The sequence below is a fragment of the Symphalangus syndactylus genome, chromosome 17 (genome assembly GCF_028878055.3).
Source record: "Symphalangus syndactylus isolate Jambi chromosome 17, NHGRI_mSymSyn1-v2.1_pri, whole genome shotgun sequence".
Taxonomy (NCBI): Eukaryota; Metazoa; Chordata; class Mammalia; order Primates; family Hylobatidae; genus Symphalangus; species Symphalangus syndactylus.
Genome location: NC_072439.2, coordinates 19,828,400 through 19,845,671, shown reverse-complemented (window position 1 = coordinate 19,845,671; position 17,272 = coordinate 19,828,400).

Genomic DNA, 17,272 nt, shown 5'->3' with positions numbered 1-17,272 from the left:
AGGTCCTTTGACAATGCCTGTCAAAAGAAGTGAGGACTGTCTCAAAATCCCTGAGGCAGCACCATCCATGTTAACTGGGTGGTCTGGCCAGAGGGATCTTCAAAGGCAAACAAGTATTGAGAGTGAGGATGTAATGGCATACAGAAAAAGCCATCCTTTACATCTAGGATTGTGAACAATTTAGTTCCCTCAGGTGTTTGAGTTAGCAAGATATAGGGATTAGGGACCACAGAATGAATTGGGACTGTGGCCTTATTAATGAGGCAGAGGTCCTGAACTAGCATCCATGCCCCGTTGAGTTTTTGCACTCCTAATATTGGGGTGTTGCAGGGGCTGTTACAGGGTTTGAGGAGGACTCAACCTATCCTTCCTTGAACTGCCCACAGTTCTGGATTAATATTAGCTTCCACTGGGGGAGACAAAGTGTTTATCCTGGGGCTACAAGGATGTTGGCCCCCGTGTGATTAAAAATATTTCTACCTAATAAAGGAGTGAGAGTTTCAGACATACTTAAGAAGCCATGTATAAATAACAGGTCTCCCACTCTATAACTAAGGGGTTGAGAAAAATATCGGGTTAGAACATTTCCTGAGAGGTCTATCACAGTCATGCTACAGGAAGAGGGGAGGCCTGGATTAGAGAGAGGCTGGCTCCGGTGCCCAGAAGGAGGTCCACCCTTCTTCTTTGAATTTCCAGTATCACCTGGGGTTCCTGTGCAGTAATGGCTGCTTAAGCTCCTGGGTCCAGGGGTTTGAATCCTGGGACCCATGGGTCCCACTGGACCATCTGTGAAACTGATTCTGATCTCAGTGACCTCCATCTCCAGGGGCAGTCTGATGGAATAGGCGCTGTCCAGGTTGCTGCCCTCTCCCGAAGCTTGATAATGAGGAGCCCTGGTGTATCACTATGGAGGAGGCTGGGAAAAAGCTGTTTCTCAGGGCAGCCTGGATCACAAGGTGGGGGCACTTTTGACTTGGCTGCACCTGTGAATTACAGGAATTCTGCTCCATGTCAGCAAACAGCTCCTTCAACTTCATGTTCCTCTTTGTAGCCGATTCTCTTGCCTGATTCCTGAGCCTGTTCTAGAGTCCTCCTCATAATACCTGATGGTCAGGGCTGTGTGTGGAGACCTAATGAAGGGTCTTGTGTGCTCACACAGAGTGTCCAGGGGACAGGCTTCATGACCTTCCGTGCCCCAACCCCACAACAAGATCTGGATAGTGGGCTGGGTCAGATAAAGTCAGAATCCCCAGCATAGGTGTGTGTCCTGGCAGTGCTGAGGTCTATGCCCCAGATTAACCCTCAGTCTCTTTGCAAATACATTTATGTTTTGCATGTTTTGTTGGCTGGTCAGTCTCATGTCTCTAAATTCTTGTGTCACTCTGTGGATAAGGTAATAAAGAGTCTGCATATAACTATATAAAAGCTATCTGATCAGGGTGGGTGTGTTTTACATAGTGAAGTTGTTTTTCACCAAAGACGTTTCAAAAAGCTGTAATAGAATGTATATATAGACACACATGCATATTTATATGTGTTAGGTGTTTATATATTTCTATAAATATACATATATTTATAGAAATATACATTAAATTTATATATAATGTGCCATTTTAACCACTTTAAAATGTGCAATCAATAAAATAAACCACACACACAGTATTACATTACCATCACCACTATTTTTCCTAGAAAATTTTTATCATTTTAAACTAAAGGTCTATATCTTTTAAACAATAACTCCCTGTTTTTTTCCACCCTAGACCTTGATAATCTCTAGTATACTCTCTGTCTCTATGAATTTGCCTATTCTTGACGTTTCATATAAATGGAATCATACACATTTGTCATTTTGCTTCTCACGTATTTCACTTCCCATAATGTTTTCAAGGTCTATGAATGTTCCAGTGTGTGTCAGAGTTTTTTTCCTCTTTATGGCAGATTAACATTCTGTTGTATGTGTCACCACATTTGTTTATTCATGTGTTGATGAACACTTAGATTGTTTTCATATTTGATCTTTTGTGAATAATGCTGCAATCAACATTCCCATGTGAGTACCTGTTTGAGTCTCTGGATTCAATTCTTTGGGTATATACTGAGGCATGGATGCTGTTTCATATGAGAATTCTATGATTAGCTTCTTGAGGAACAGCACAACTCTTTCTCCTAGTGGCTGTACTTTTTATAATCTCACCAGCAATGTATGACGATTCTAAATTCTACATAAGGCTTTCACTTGTTATTTAACATTTTAAAAGAATGGTAGCCATATTTGTAGGTGTAATGTGGTATCTCATTGTGGCTTTGACTTTGTATTTTCCTAATGACTAATGATGTTGAGTTTCTCTTCATGTCTCTCTTGATGATTTGCATATCTTTTTTGAAGAAATGTCTGTTTGAGTCCTTTGCCCATTTATATAAATTGGGTGGTTTGTATTTTTGTTATTGAGTTATAGCAGTTCTTTATATATTCTGGGCATGAAACCATTGTCTATGTGATTTGCAAATATTATGTCTCATTCTGTGTTTGGTCTTTTTATTTTCTTGATAATATCCTTTGATGCACAAAAGGCTTGCATCTTTAGCCCAATTTATCTATTTTTCCTTTTTGTTTCTCATGCTTTTGGATCATACCTGAGAATCCATTGCACATTTGAGGTCGTTAAGTTTTACCCCTGTGTCTTTTTCTAAGATGTTTTTATGGTTATAGATCTTATAATTAACTCACTGATCCATTTTTAGATAATTGTTTGGTATGGTTGGAAGTATAGTTCTCTAAGTTTATTGTTTTGCATGTGGTTATCTAGTTGTTTCTGCACCATTATTTGAAAGGATGATTGTTCCTCCATTAAATTATCTTGACACCCTTGTGTAAGAGCAATTGACTATAAGGGTGAGGGTTTATTTCTGGACTCTCAATTCTATCACTTTGGTCTCTATTTGTATTCTTATGCCAGCAGCTTCTGTTTTTAATAGTTGTAATGTTTTGTGAGATTTCAAATAAGAAAGTTCAAGTTCTGCAATTTATTTTGGCAAAATTGTTTTAGTTATTTCAAGGGTACTGTTTTGAAAAGCAAGGAGGCCAATGTTTTGCAATTGGGAAAGCCTTTTCTGTCTTCTTTTGGAGGGAAATTTTGCTGTCTAGGGATCTTTTCAGGAACTTTATCAAAATAGGTAAATTATCACCACTTCCTTTGCTGAGCTACTGTGTTAAAATGTGTGTTGCCTCCCGTTGAGGAATTGAGAGACCCTGGAAGCACTTGCCCATGTGGTGAAGGACAGTGAGCTCCATAATGAGGGGCACAGAAGACATTGCTTTGGGACACAATGTTGTCAGGGGAGTTGTGTGCATCTCTACTTCTTTATTTTTTGTACAGCTTGCATATCTGCTGGACATACTAGATATTGAAATCTTTGTTCATTGTCTTGGTTCTGGGTTGGCTGACCTGTCAGCCGGAGCTGGAGGACATGCCCGGCAGGGGAGTGACCCCCATGGGAAAGAGCAGGGCTCAGCAGAGTGAAAGCAGCTGGGACCCAGAGAAGCCAAGGAGATCTGACTCTCAGAAGTCAAAGAGCGGCAGGTGGGTGTTCTCAGGGGCAAATGGACTGCCCTGGTACCCATTGCAGTGGACTGGAAAAAGGTAAGAGGCTTTGGGTATCTCATTTTCTCTCTCAGCTCTTCAGTAGGAGATTTGGGCTCTGGGCTGGTACTGTCCTGCAGCAGGGGCAGGGTAGACAGGAATGGCTGCATATCAGGCCTAAGTCCATGTCATCCTCTCAGGCATTGCCACTGAAGATGGAGAATTTTGTTCCGAAGCCCAGCCTGGGCACATAGGAGGAACCACCTTGTTACAATTAATTTAAGAAAACAGTATGCATACTTTATTTCTTCTAGAATAATTATTAATGTCATGTTTTACAATGTATCTCTTAAAGGAATGGTGAGAATCTTCTACATAATGTATGTTTTAAGTGGTCTTTTCTATAATTGCAGCTTTCATATATTGTTATAGACACCATTTTCTTTGGGAACACACAGGCACTATGCCTGTGTTCATTTCTACCAGGAAACATTTATGCAGGGTGGAGAGAGTCACATTTCCTAATGAGAGATGGAAAGCATCTGACTACCAGAAAAAGTGTCCAAATGCTGCTGGTAATGATCATGGGGCTGCAGGTGGAGGTCAGTTTAAGGAGGTGTCAGGGAAAGTAATTTTGATAGTCTTTTTTTTTTTTTTTTACAAAATCATGGGCAGAAGCCACCACCTGGACCCGCCACATGTTGGAATGGAGGAGGAACAGAAATAGAGTGCAGTAAATTAAGAATGAAATCCAAGAGTGGGCAAGAGGTTTGAGAGGTCGACAGGTGTGAGAGGTGGATGAGTGAATGGTGAGAATGTTCAAAACATCTTCTTTCTCTATAATAAGAGAGCATTTAGGCCTCTGAGTCAGACAGTGTCCAGGACAGGGGGAGCAGGATGTTGTCAGCTCTCCTGGCCAAAAGTGAGACTCCAGCAGTGTCCAGTTACTTGGTCCGTTTTGGGATTTATTCATATTTTAAAAATGATCCAACAGTATTCAATTTTGAAAATACACAAAAATCCCTATGCTACCATTCATAGATAGCTAAGATGGCCCTAAGATGGTGAGAGAATCAGAATGGGGTTTGGGTTTACATTGCGTATTTTTTTCTCCCAATATCTACAGAATTCCCTACATCCCACTTTTTAATGTAACCCAGTGGTTGTCATTCCCATTTGCAGTTACAGACCTTTCCAGCTCATGGTTACAGACCATTGGAAAACCCATACCGTTTCTGCTGTGAGGTACAGGCAGCCATGTGGCATCACCTCTAAACATGCCTTCTGGGACATCAAATTGCTGATTAAGTAAAAGTCATTTCAATAGATATTGAAGACCTCAATTTTACCCCCTCACACTTGTAATTCTTCTACCGAGAGGTGACGGATTTTAGTGGTGATTTGCTTTTATAGATTAGTGTAGATTAATGCTTCTGCCAGGGGCAATTTTTTCATTCGGAAAAGCATTTGGCAAAGTCTGGAGACATTGCTGGTTGTCAGAGCTGGGGGAGGGAGTCCTGCTGGCCTTGAGTGGGTGGAGTCCCCAGATAGTGCTGAACATTCTAGAGCTCACAGAGCCCGACCAGCATGACCACTACAAAGTTCAATGCTGAGGAGGAGTGGAGAGCCCTGATGTGCCTTCCCTAGCTTCCCTGGAGCTTTTTAGCTTCTCCTTCCATCAGTCTCTAGCACTTTCTCACCTCAGCTTGCTCCTTGAACCTTAATGCCCTCCACTTAAACTTGCCCTTAGTTTAAGACCTGCTGTAATCTCTCAACTCCCCTGGCCCCTTTCTGATCCTTAGCAGGGTGTCCTCTAGAGGGCACCCTCGCTTTTCCTGTAGCTTCCCAGGATCCAGATGCCCCTGCCCTGTGTGGGCACCAGGGATATGGCCATGTGCCCGTGTCCCTAAAGGTCCTGTCACTCAGGATGTTTGTGTGAGAGCAACTGAGGTGATATTACCCTCCTCTGCTTTTCTTGGAACATAAAAATTTGTGCAAACTTTGTAGAGTAAAATTTCTTAATGCATGTGAAAATTTAAAAAATATATATTTTTGCCTCCCAAACTTTACTGGGAAAAATTTATCACAGTCACAGTCATAAAAAATGACACCTAATCAGAGTTATTCACTGTATTGTTTAACAGCAAAATATTGGGAATAACCTAGACTTTCACCAGCACAATGCTAATTAAACAAGTTACCTTATATCTACACAATAGAATATGATGCAGCTGCATAAAAAGTATGGAATCTTTCAGCTATTCATATGGAAACACCTCCATGTTCTGTTTTAATTATAGCATCTGAACATCACAGAATAAGATGCAGTTTTTGTACTAGATCTGACCTTAGAACATTATTTTTACTGTTTTTTTTTTTTTAAGAGAGGGGGTCTCACTCTCATACCCAGGCTAAAGTGCAGTGGCAAGATCATAACTGACTGCAGCCTCAACCTTGTGAGCTCAAGTGATCCTCCTGCCTCAGCCTCCTGAATAGCTGGAATCACAGGCACTTGCCACCATGCCTAGCTAATTTTTTGTGTTTGTTTCTGTAGAGGTGGGGTTTCACCCAGGCTGGTCTCAAACTTCTGGGCTCAAGTGATCTGCCCACTTTCACTCCCAAAATGCTGGAATTATAAGCAAGTGTCATCACACCTGATTCTGCTTTTTTTTTTTTTTTTTAACTGGACTGCAGTCTACTCACTCATCACTTCCCCATCAGGTGATTTCTAATTTTCCTCTATTTCTCTACCATATGTCCATGCCAAAATCCAGATGTATTTGCTTTTGCCTAGAATTAAATTTTTTTTGTTAAGGAGAAGCCTTAGGAATGGTCTCCTAGCTGATTTTCAGGATTCTCATCTTCACTGTCTAAGCCATAGGTTTCCAACTCTGCGTACTGATTAGAGTCACTTGCAGGGCATTTAAAGCCTACCAATGCCTGTACCATCCCTCAAGTATATCTGATTTGGCTGATGTGTGGTGTGGCCCAGGGATTGGTTGTTTAAAAATGCTTTCAAGGAAAAGGGTCATTTTGCAGTGGAGGAACTTTAGCCCAGTGATCAAAGTTAACATCCCCAGTAATCAAGAGTAACAACATCTTAGGGCATTCTAATATAGTGGATGGAGAAGGTGCAGCATCACCCCTGTGGTATTCTTGTACAAAGTCTATAACCTGAGTTTAATCATGAGAAAATATTCGAAAAGTCCAAACTGAGGGTCATTGTACAAAATAAGTCACCAATACTCTTCAAAAATGTGAAGGTCTTAAAGGTAAAAGAAATCCTGATTAACTTTCCCAGATTAAAGGAGACTGAGAGAACAGTACAGTGAAATGCAGTATGTGATACTAGATTGGCTCCTGGTCCAGAAAAAGGACATTAGTCAGAAGATAGAGGGGATTTGAATAAGGTCTGTACGGGCATTCATTTTACAGTGTTAATAATCATTTATTGATTTTGATGATTAGATGCATATCTATAACGTTAATATTTGAGGAAGTTGAATGAAAAGCATATGAGGACTTTGCCTATTTTTGGAACATTTTTGAAAGTCTGAAATTATTTCAAAATTAAACATTAAAAGAAAAGAAAAGAAATACAGATCTTTTAGATATTTCTATTAAGTTGCCAAAGTTGAAGACCATTTCCCAACTTATCTTGCCTAATACTGTCAGAGTAATCTTCCTGGAAGTGCTGTTTGTCATGTTTGTGACCTCAAAGCTTTCCAGTGACTTCTCTTATCTGTAGGATGAAGTTCCAATTATGTAGGCTGTCATTCAGTGCCCTCATAGCATAGCCCTAATCTCCCTTTTTTCTGATCTGTGTTGAAAGACCTGACCAACATTTTACTTTCTTATGTCCAAACCTATTCTAATTTTTTCTTGCTTATGTAATGCCCTTCCCTGTCTTCTCAACTGTGGGAGTTCAGTCAGGGTGGTGGGATAGATTTTAGAAGAAAAATTATAAAGATAGTTATAGGAAATAGTCACAAACCTTGGAAGGCCGGGTGGTTTGCATAGCTTCAGTAAAAGGTTTGGCTGAAGGCAGCTGAATTATCTTAAAAGCTTAGGGTGCAGATACATAGGAATGTAGAGGAGTTTATCTAAATAGCTTGTTTACTCAGGGGGTCCTAAAACCAACATTTAATCTTATGCTGGGGGAACTACTCGGGAGGTCTGTAATGTCAATTACCTTCTAGTGATGTTTACTCAAGACCTTTGTCATTTAATCTGTATTAAATAAATGTGAACTTTGCTGGCTGATCAGGGCCACAGCTGCTGACTCTTTACCAGAAGGGTCTGGACCCTTCTCTGTATTGGTGAGTAGTGACTTGGCAGCCTAGCCTGCTCTTTCACTGTATATTTTTGTCTGAGTGTATTTGTTCATCCGTTGCTGGGTCAGCGTGTGCCGTTTGGACCCAGACAGTTGGTGCCCCGTGTGAGGACCTGGCATGTTGGTGCCCAGGTCTGAGGTATAGCTGCAAAGAATCGCGAACCCTCAAAAATGAAGAAGACTGTGCCATTGGTAAGCCAGTAAGTCGATAAGTCAGTAGGTCATTGGTGCCTGCTTGGGATCTCCAAGTTCGAGGGAATTGTTCAGGCTAGGGTTTGATCCTGGGACAATAGTTATCAGCACAACAGAAGCAGTATATAAAAGTATTCAAACAGCTGCTTAAAGCCACTGGAACCTCGGTTTTGCAGGCTCAATTAAGGGACCTAATGCAAATTATATCACTTAACCCGTGTTTCCTGGAATAAGGTACACTAGACCTAGAGCTTTGGGAACAAGTGGGAAGAATTTTTTTTTTTTTTTTTTTTTTTTTTTTTTTTTTTTTGAGACAGAGTCTCCCTCTGTCATCCAGGCTGAAGTGCAGCGGCACAATCTCGGCTTACTGCAAGCTCTGCCTCATGGGTTCATGCCATTCTCCTGCCTCAGCCCCCTGAGTAGCTGGGACTACAGGCGCCTGCCACCACGCCTGGCTATTTTTTTTTTTATTTTTAGTACAGACAGGATTTCACCCTGTTAGCCAGGATGGCCTCGATCTCCTGACCTCGTGCGCAAGAGCAACGGGTCCCAGTAATCTTTAATGCTATGGGCTTTAGTGAGGTCAAGTCTGGTCCCATTATACACAGAAGAGCCTAAAAAGGGGAAGAAGGAAGAACCGTCACCTATTTTACCACCCCTGAGTCCCTCAGCCCCTCTATCACCGTGCCAAAATATCAAAGAGGAAGCGGAGGTTTTGCCTCAGCCCCCTCCTCCAATAAATAAGAAAAAAGACCAGGGATACACTACAGCTATGGGGCCCTGTCTTAAGCAAGCGGCATTAGAAAGAAGGGGAGCTTTTAGCCTACCCTGTGATGCAAAATCAATAAGGTAATCAGGTGTATGTTTATAGAGAGATAAGGAAAGGCATTAATGGGTGTAGCACACCAACATGGCACATGTATACATATGTAACAAACCTGTACATTGTACACATGCACCGTAGAACTTAAAGTATAATAAAAAAAAAGAAAAAGAAAGAAAAAGCATTAGAAGCCGAAGCCGCGCAGCCAATCGGGCTGCGGGCGAAAGGAAAGCCTCAGCTGCAAAAAAGCTCGCAGCGCCCAAGCTGGCAGGGTTCGCACAGGCCGGCAGCATCGGCGCAGCGGTGGGAGGAGGGAACGGTGCAGACAAAAAGCGGCACGGACAAAAAGTGGCGCCTAAGCAAGCACAGTGCGGCCGCCGCCCAGGACCCGCCCCGCTGTCCTCCGGCTCCACGGGGGGCCCACGTTAAAATCTCCTGTGTTTCTTGCACACAAGGAACATCCCAAATTATAATTCTCTGTTAAGATTGAAGTTAAATTTAAATTATAATTATGGCCACTGTTTTTCCTCCGCTACCCGTGATGTGGCTCTCTCAAAATCTTAATTGGGTAAAAGAGTGACCTCTGAAGGGAGAGAAATTACAAAGAGCCCATGAATTAGTTGAGGAACGATTACAAGCCGGCCATATAGAACCATCTAACGGCCCTTGGAATTCGCCCATTTCATCATTCCCAAAAGTCTGGCAAATGGAAACTTTTGCATGACTTACGTGCTATTAATGCTAATCTACAGCCTATGGGACCCCTTCCCCTGTGGCGATTCCTCAAGATTGGCCTATAATTATTATTGACTTAAAAGACTGTTTTTATACTATTCCTCTTGCAGAACAGAACAGAGAAAAATTTGCGTTTACATTACCAGCTATTAAAGTCTGTGAGATTTTACACTGATAATGCTGTTTCTTTCTATGTACAGAATAAAGACAAGATGAGACCAAATATTCTTCTCCCTACTTATCTCTTCCTACCTGCTTTCCCTCCTTTAAGAAGATGTGTAAATACCAGGCCTCCTGAAAACCGCCTCAAAGACACAACAAGCCATAGAGGGTTTCTACAACTTGTGTTTTTCTAGAGTATGCCCTCAAGCTCTGGTCCAATAAACCTCAATTGTTTCAGAAACAAACCTCAACTGATTCAGACACTTGAATCAGGCACTCAATTTGGTTAACATTTTGCCAACCATGAAGGGGTCCTCTTAATGGAGTTTAGAACCTTTGACCTGCAGTGCTTATTTTGTTCATGCTCAGTACCAACTATAGAGCTTTAGTTCTGACCAGTCGTGTGACTTTCTGAGAATTGGATCCTACTTTCTCTTGAGGTCCCTGCTCTCTCCGATTTTTTTATTTGAGATGTGAGTTTTGTTTTTTCATGGAACTCCTCTCCTCATGGAGCTTTGCTCACTTCCTAAAAGGAACATGAGTTTCCTGCTCCTGTGACAATGGAGAGCAGACTACAGCTTGGTCCCTGCTCAACTAAGGAGCTGGTTTGGGGTTTTGTTTTAGAATTTGGTAGCTGCAGGATAAGGCTTATTACTACTTCATTCTAAGCTCTCCTTATGCTTAGAGTGTTCAACAGTATGTAAATAGTGCAATTGCTATTTGTGTTTTTGGCTTTTATCATTCTTCCTTTGGATTTGACCAACTCTTCACCTTGTCTAATTTCCAAAACACCTTTTGCTTGGTCAAATCCAAATCTAACAGGAGCTCTAAATTATGGTGAAGCAGGCCTTTAGGTTGGCTAAAATTCTGTAACTGCAGAACATCCAATTCCACCTCTAGAAACACCTGTTTGTTGAAGAAAATACAAATATTTTAACCCACAATATATTTCTTTGACAAATTTTGACGTGTCTGTCAGAGGGCCAGCAAATAGAAGTGGCCATGCACAGTTGCCTTTTGTGGAAAAAATCTACATCATAGAGAATCATTATTAATGCAGGCATGTCTTGCCTTATCTGGATCTGGGAAAAATGGACTGAATCTGATACCTTAAAGATAAACAAGTTTAGCATTGATTTTTCTCTGAGGGCTGCTACCTGCAAGGTTTCACTGACACAAGACCAGCTTTGCTAACTGAACTTCCTTTCTTTCTCCCATGACCTGTATTACCACTAAAAACTGATTTACCTCCATAACCTTGTTTTGGACATGCAGAAATGCAGACAAGTAATCAGCCAGCTAAAGGGTAAAATTGTATTAGTCTCAAGTTTCCTGGCTTCTCTCTGTGTATTCTTTCCAATTGGATGGTAAAAATCACTGTTTTCTCCACCAAATTTTGATTAATGGGAGAAGATTTGTGTTGGACTAGTCTTGGTGTAGTAATTCTGGTGTACTTTTTAGTAATGTTGGGGTATGAATATTTTGATTGTTTAATCCATTTCCTCCCAGAAAGTCTTTTCCTTTATCTCTTTCCTTCTGTGTTGTTCATAAAGGGAGGTACTAGATAAGTTTTCTCTCATCTTGTCATATGTCCTTGAGGGCTTGCTTTGGGACCAAGTCAGAGCACTCACTCTTGGTCTCCACCATCAGGGGGAGGAGTCATTTTTGAGTCACATTAGGTGACCAGCTGTAACATGGCTGAGAACCTAAGGTTTTTTATTTTGTTTTGTTTTCCAAATGTGTTAAGCTCCCAGGAGGGCTTGTCATAAGAAGTCCCATCCAGGCCGGGCGTGGTAGCTCACGCCTGTAATCCCAGCACTTTGGGAGGCCAAGGCGGGTGGATCACGAGGTCAGGAGATCGAGACCATCCTGGCTAACACGGTGAAACCCCGTTCCTACTAAAAATACAAAAAAATTAGCCGGACATGGTGGCAGGCGCATGTAGTCCCAGTTACTTGGGAGGCTGAGGCAGGAGAATGGTGTGAACCAGGGAGGTGGAGCTTGCAGTGAGCCAAGATCGTGTCACTGCACTCCAGCCTGGGTGACAGAGTGAGACTCCATCTCAAAAAAAAAAAAAAAAAAAATCCCATCCATCAGGGACTTTTGTCATCCCAAGTCTTGTTGCTTGGATGGGGCTGTGGCAACAAGAGTCTTTTGCTTTCCTAAGCCTATTCCTGAGAGTACATATTTTATTTTAGGGTGGGGGAAAAGATCATTGGGATTGGTTTTTCACTGAAGAGGCTGTTGGATTGAGTCACTTAGAATCAATACACGACTGGAAATTCTAATTGTCCATGGCCAGAAGATGGATTCTTTAAATTGGGACTTCTAAGTTAAAAGATATTTTAGAGATCTCTTATTCCAAACAGTTGATCAGAGGATTGAATTTCAAAGAAAGATACCTGATAGTGTTATGGCTAGCCTTAACATTTCTTTTGACTAAATTACAGAGCAAAAACTCACCTAAAACAAAGTAATTTTGTTTTGTAAGCTCAAACTGCTTGACTTAGATAGTCTGAGAAAATAAGAATAAAAGCCACTTTACCTTGTCATCAAATAGTTAAAATTTTATGCTTTTACTGCTGCAGTCTGGATTTAATTTCGGGTCAGGGAACCAGCCTTGTTTTAATATTTGTGTGATTTTTGAGTTTTTGAGGTGCTCCTTCACCTCTTTGGAGATGCCTCATACATCCTTGGCTAAGCCATAATCTTGGTTAAGCCTTATTAGTTTCATTTGGGAGGATAGTTTTCGTTAAAAAAAAAAATAATCAAAAGCCAGAAATATGAGCTGTTTTTCCTACCTAAAATCTGATATTAAGAAGTCTGAGGCCGGGCACGGTGGCTAACGCCTGTAATCCCAGCACTTTGGGAGGCCGAGACGGGTGGATCACGAGGTTAGGAGATCAAGATCATCCTGGCTAACATGGTGAAACCCTGTCTCTACTAAAAATAAAAAAAATTAGCCTGGCATGGTGGTGGGCACCTGTAGTCCCAGCTACTGAGGAGGCTGAGGCAGGAGAATGGCATGAACCTGGGAGGTGGAGGTTGCAGTGAGCCGAGATCGTGCCACTGCACTCCAGCCTGGGTGACAGAGTGAGACTCTGTCTCAAAAAAAAAAAAAAAATTCTGAAAGTGTTACAGTAGGTAGCTGGTCAGACATGAGCAGGGCAGGAGAGATCCTTCCACCCCCACACACTAGAAATGTCTAGTGATCATCACCAGGTGATAGTCAAGTCAGGTGGTTGTTAACTGTCTCTCTAAAGTAATAATTGGTTGCAGGTAGTGCCAGGGAGATATAGTCTCACAATAGATAGAAAACACCTGTAACAGGTGATCAGCAGCTTCCTAAGTTCTCAGAAGTTGAGCAAGGGGGCTCAAATATATGCATTAAGAGGCAACATAATAGAATTTCTGGTATATGACCTTCCAGGGACTTTTTTTTTTTTTTTTTTACATTTTAGAAGCATCATCTTTTAGGAACTAGGTTTTTAAATTTTTTATTTTATTTTATTTTTAAATCTTTTATTTCCATAGGTTTTTGGGGATTTGGTATTTAATTACATAAGTTCTCTAGGGGTGATTTGTGAGATTTTGGTGCCATCACCTGAGCAGTATAAACTGAACTCAATTTGTATAGTCTTTTATCCCTCACCCCTTTCCCACCCTTTTCCCCAAGGCCATTGTATCATTCTTATGCCTCTGCATCCTCATAGTTTAGCTCCCACTTAAGAGTGAGAACATACGGTGTTTGGTTTTCGATTCCTGAGTTACTTCATTTAGAATAATTGTCTCCAGTTTCTTCAAGGTTGCTGCGAATGCCATTAATTCATTCCTTTTATGGCTGAGTAGTATTCAATCATATATATACCACAATTTCTTTATCCACTCATTTGTAGTTTACATTCGCACCAGCAGTGTAGACGTGTTCCCTTTTCACCATTTCCACGCCAACATCTATTATTTTTATTTATTTATTTATTTATTTATTTTTGAGATGGATGGAGTCTTGCTCTGTCACCCAGGCTGGAGTGCAGTGGCATGAGCTTGGCTTACTGTAACTTCTGCCTCCCATGTTCAAGCCATTTGTCTGCCTCAGCCTCTGGAGTAGCTGGGATTACAGACATGTGCCACCTCACCCGGGTAATTTTTTTGTATTTTTAGTAGAGACAGGGTTTCATCATGTTGTACACGCTGGTGTCTAACCCCTGACCTTAAGTGATCCGCCCACCTTGGCCTCCCAAAGTGTTGGGATTACAGGTGTGAGCCACCGTGCCTGGCCAACAACTATTATTTATTCATTTTTTGATTATGAACATTCTTGCAGGAGTAAGGTGGTATCACATTGTGGTTTTGATTTGCATTTCCCTGATTATTAGTGATATTGAGCATTTTTTCATATGTCTGTTAGCCATTTGTATATCTTCTTTTGAGAATTGTATATTCACGTTCTTAGCCCACTTTTTGATGGGATTGTTTGTTTGCTAATTTGTTTGAGCTTCTTATAGATTCTAGATATTGGTTATCTTTCAGATATATAGATTGTGAAGATTTTCTTTCACTCTGTGGGTTATATGTTTAGTCTGCTGACGTTGCTTTGCTGTGCAGAGGGTCTTTAGTTTAATTGTCTCACCTATTTATTTTTGCTTTTGTTGCATTTGCTTTTGGGTTCTTGGTCATGAACTTTTCGCCTAAGCCAATGTCTAGAAGGGTTTTTCCAATGTTATCTTCTAGAATTGTTATAGTTTCAGGTCTTAGATTTAAGTCCTTGATTCATCTTGAGTTGATTTTTGTATGAGGTAAGAGATGGGGATCCAGTTTTATTCTCCTACATTCAGCTTGCCAATTATTTCAGCACCATTGTTGATTAAGGTGTCCTGTTTGGCCGTGCTTCAAGTGTACTTTACTTTCTTTAATTTCTGCTCTAAAGCTTTTAAATAAACTTTAAATAAACTTTCACTCTTGCTCTAAAACTTGCCTCAGTCTTTTCTTCTGCCTTATGACCCTTAGTTGAATTCTTTCTTCTGAAGAACAAGAATTGAGGCTGCCGCAGACTTCTACAGATTTGCTGCCATTAATATACTTTAGTGCCGTTCTACTTGATAGAATATATATATATTTTTATATTTATACATATATATAAAATATATGTATTCATAGAGGCCTTGAATCTACATTCTTGCTGCACTTTATGTAAACAATCCAGGTAAAAGACTAAAACTTATTTTGGAAATACATTGGTCCCATATGATTTCTATTTCATAAAAATGGGAGACAGGAGGGGGAAAATTATTTTTCAGAAGAAAACAACAGAACAACGGTTATTACATTTTAGATCTGTTCATTTTTTTTGAATTTTGTTATTTACCTACAATTTGGACTGAATCCTAAACTTTTTCCTGGCTACAAATTTCAAAACTAATGGTTTGGGAATTTTCTTCCATTTTTCTTCCATTTTGGTATATTATAAATTAAAACTGTGCTTTTAAAATTTTTTTCATTATCTTATTACACTTTTAAGTTCTGGGATACATGTGCAGAACCTGCAGGCTTGTTACATAGGTATACACATGGCATGGTGTTTTGCTGCAGCCATTAACCCATCATCTACATTAGGTATTTCTCCTAATGCTATCCCTCCCTCCCCTAGTCCCCCACCCCTCAACAGGCCTCAGTGTGTGATGTTCCCCTCCCTCTGCCCATGTGTTCTCATCATTCAACTCCCACTTATGAGTGAGAACGTGCGGTGTTTGGTTTTCTGTTCCTGTGTTAGTTTGCTGAGAATGGTGGTTTCCAGCTTCATCCATGTCCTGCAAAGGACATGAACTCATCATTTTTTATGGCTGCATCGAATTCCATGGTGTATATGTACCATATTTTCTTTATCCAGTCTATCATTGACAGGCATTTGGGTTGGTTCCAAGTCTTTGCTATTGTGAATAGTGCCGCAATAAACATATGTGTGCATGTGTCTTTATTGTAGAATGATCTATAATCCTTTGGGTATATACCCAGTAATGGGATCACTGGATCAAATGGAATTTCTTGTTCTAGATCCTTGAGGAATCACCACACTGTCTTCCACAATAGGTGAACTAATATCCACTCCCACCAACAGTGTAAAAGTGTTCCTATTTCTCCACATCCTCTCCAGCATCTGTTGTTTCCTGACCTTTTAATGATCACCTTTCTAACTGGCATGAGATGGTATCTCATTGTGGTTTTGATTTGCATGTCTCTAATGACCAGTGCTGATGAGCTTTTTTTCATATGTTTGTTGGTCACATAAATGTGTTATTTTGAGAAGTGTCTCTTCATGTGCTTTGCACACTTTTTGAAGGGGTTGTTTGTTTTTTTCTTGTAAATTTGTTTAAGTTTCTTGTAGATTCTGGATATTAGCCTTTTGTCAGATGGATAGATTAAACCTTGCAAGCTGAAACTAGATGACTTACATAAACTTCTGGAGAAATCATAGCAACTTATATATAAACAACCTTTGTGCCTGCCTGTGTGTGGACTACACAAAAGGTACACATGATCACTGGATTCAGACTGCAATTCAGAGAAATGTGTCAGATTGTCATTGCAATTGGAAGATGCTTCAGAAACTCTAGAAAACCTAGTCTATAGACTGCTCCAGACATTACAGGTGAGGCAACATACAACTGAAAGGGTTAGAGCAATGTTTGCCAAATGAATTGCTCTAATTGAAGCAGCAGTTGTGTGACTTTAATAAGGTTCCAGGATTATACTGTCCCTTTGTTGCTGTGACTTCCCTTTGCCCTTTTCTGATTTGTCTTCATCCCCTTTTCCATGGGACATGACTTCTTAAGAATGAGCCTTCCTAGTGATATAGGATCAGATGAAACATACAGTCACAAAGTCATGTCTTCTACAATGCTTTCTCTCAAAGCTTTTGAAGAATCGGGGGGCCAGGTGTGCTGGCACAGGCCTGTAATCCTGGCACTTTGAGGTCCAAGGCAGGAGGATCACTTGAAACCAGGGGTTTAAGACCAGCCTGAGCAACAAAGGGAGGTCACGTCTCTACAAAACATAAAATAAATCAAATTAGCCAGGTGCAATGGTGCATGCCTATAGTCTCAGATACTTGGGAGGCTAAGGTGGGAGGACCGCTTTAGCCCAGGAGTTCAAGGCTGCAGTGAGTAAACTCCAGTCTGGGTGACAGAGCAAGGTTGTGTCTCTAAAAGAAAAAAAAAGAAAGAAAAGAAAAAAGAACGGGGTAAACAGGAAAGCCAAAGATCTCGGGCATCTCCAGATGATTCCCTGAACAAATTGTTTTTTCTTGGCTTCAGAACCTTTCAAGATGTATATTTCTTTGTAAAAGAAAGACACGCCAATTGTAAATTTAAGTGAGCAATCAAAATCTAGCTCCTAAAACTGAAGTATTTTAACTCTCATTCTGATAATATTTATTTTCTGAGGCAC